Raw genomic sequence first — 2,500 nt, 5'->3', positions numbered from 1 at the left:
CAAGACATGAACCTGTAACTATCCTCTGTTTCTGTTGGTGATCTGGTGGTCTCGTGTGTTGGGCTGACATTTTCCCATTGTAGGGAAACAGATAGAAATACAAGCAGCGCTGACCCTTTTACATTTAGATTCAATTTACATTTTTGACATTTAGCAGACGCCTTTATCCGAAGCGACTTACAACAAGTACATTTGTCTAAAGTAAGTGAATCATCTATACATCAGTCATCATAAGAAAAACAAATCTATGCTAGGACCAAGGGCCATTGGCAGTCACAATGCCCTTTATTTGACATCCCTGTGTCAGATGGTATTGACCCAGTATTTACTTAGAAAGCATTTGGTAACTATGCGGTAACAAGGGGTACTTTTTAGTACTGTACCCAAATAAATTCAGCGTCATTCGTTAACTACCTGCTACTAAATAGCACATAGAGTCATGCCCGGACCAGTAACTATAAGGTAATAATGCTTTCACCCAGTCCTTCCAAAGTAAGTGGTTAATACCAGACTGTAAAATTAAGGGTTATAGAAGACAGCAGATACATAAAGGCTGCTCTGTTGAGTTGTGTTCATTTAGATGGTTTGAGTATGACTCAATAACAGAGGAGATGATTGACTGGATGATTGGCTGGATGGCTAAGAAAGGTCTGATTACCCATAATCATTCACTCCGCTTCAAAGCCATCACCCTCCGACCCCTGCCTGGCCCTTGCCGTGCTCTCACTATTACAGAGTTATTTTTTTATTACAGGGTTATTATCTGTGTGTGTGTGTGCACATGCTTGCACACACACACACACACACACACACACACACACACACACACACACACACACACACACACACACACACACACACACACACACACACACGAGAGACCACTCAACCTAGGCCAGTGATTTGTTATCAGAAACGTACAGCAGTCTACTAATCATTCATAAATGTGTAGGTCTCCAGAGAGGAGGCTTGGATCACGGTATTGATTTTAATCCAAAAAGTCTGATGTAATGTTACATTTGCCCCCATGAGCTGATTTTTTCCTGTGGCTTTTCTGAAATGAGGCAATTTGCGATTAGCGAACAGTATCAAAGGGTCCAAAAAGGGTTAAAAGCATTACAATATCATATACGGTCTCATAATATCGTCTCTTGTATTCCAGCACTATTGCACTGAGTACTAAACCACCTGCCTCCATTGTTGTGTAAAACACTGTGAAATAGCAGTGCTAGTTGTTAGCTAGTCTTTAGTGCTAGCAGTGCTACAGTCTGTAGTCTTTAGTGCTAGCAGTGCTACAGTCTGTAGTCTTTAGCTCTAGCAGTGCTACAGTCTGTAGTCTTTAGTGCTAGCAGTGCTACAGTCTGTAGTCTTTAGCTCTAGCAGTGCTACAGTCTGTAGTCTTTAGCTCTAGCAGTGCTACAGTCTGTAGTCTTTAGCTCTAGCAGTGCTACAGTCTGTAGTCTTTAGCTCTAGCAGTGCTACAGTCTGTAGTCTTTAGCTGATGTTTGTGTAGCAGATGAGATGGATTTGTGCCCCTCGCTCTCTCAGTCATCCTCCATCAGCTTTACGCATGAACACGCTGACAAGGGGCAAAACCAGTGTATCAGGGGACAAAACCAGTGTATCAGGGGACAATAACAGTGTGTCAGGGGACAAAACCAGTGTGACAGAGGACAAAACCAGTGTATCAGGGGACAAAACCAGTGAGACAGGGGACAAAACCAGTGTGACAGAGGACAAAACCAGTGTATCAGGGGACAAAACCAGTGTATCAGGGGACAAAACCAGTGTATCAGGGGACAAAACCAGTGAGACAGGGGACAAAACCAGTGTGACAGAGGACAAAACCAGTGTATCAGGGGACAAAACCAGTGTGTCAGGAGACAACACCAATGTGTTGATGTGTGGTTTGATTGGAATGGCTGACGGGATGACAGTGCGGTAATTGGTCACTGACTGATTAGTGTGATTCACAGTGGTGGCAAATGTAGAGGTCACTCCCATCTGTGCAGTCCTTGTGTGCCAAGGTCTTGCCAAACACTGTGTTACAAATACCCCCAGGTGATTATAACACTCTGTTACAAATACCCCCAGGTGATTATAACACTCTGTTACATCTGCCCCCAACCCTAGCAGCCATGACAAACCATATGTTCTAGCTAGCTGGCAACAATTGTGACACATGTCAATCATGTACATACTGTAAATCCAAAAATTACATTTACCCCTCTAGAACGACTTGCCCTAATAAAAACTGCAGATGGTGAGGTATTAGATATTTGATATTTGTCCCTGCTCTCTCCTACTTTCCCTTTACTCCCACCAAAGGCAACGCTCACAAGAACACGCCTATGAACATACATGATACACACAAAAAACACACACACGCATTATTCTTTCTCTTTTATCTTGCCCCGAAGGACACACATCCTCTCACTCAGAGACATAACCATGTCAAGGTCTCAAAGGAGTATTGACAATGTTGTGAAGTTTTAGAGTG

The 2,500-nt window shown here is 43.1% G+C and overlaps 1 protein-coding gene across 1 annotated transcript in view; it reads left to right on the top strand.

Moving 5' to 3' along the window:
• LOC310804718 (transmembrane protein 132C) overlaps positions 1-2,500 on the top strand; it is a gene marked incomplete at both ends in the record, with an annotated part of 98,414 nt that overhangs the window by 91,300 nt on the left and 4,614 nt on the right. The window lies entirely within an intron of this gene.

The sequence above is a fragment of the Argentina silus genome (genome assembly GCF_951799395.1).
Source record: "Argentina silus genome assembly, chromosome: 5".
Classification (NCBI taxonomy): Eukaryota; Metazoa; Chordata; class Actinopteri; order Argentiniformes; family Argentinidae; genus Argentina; species Argentina silus.
This window is presented reverse-complemented; position numbering and strand designations above follow the sequence as displayed.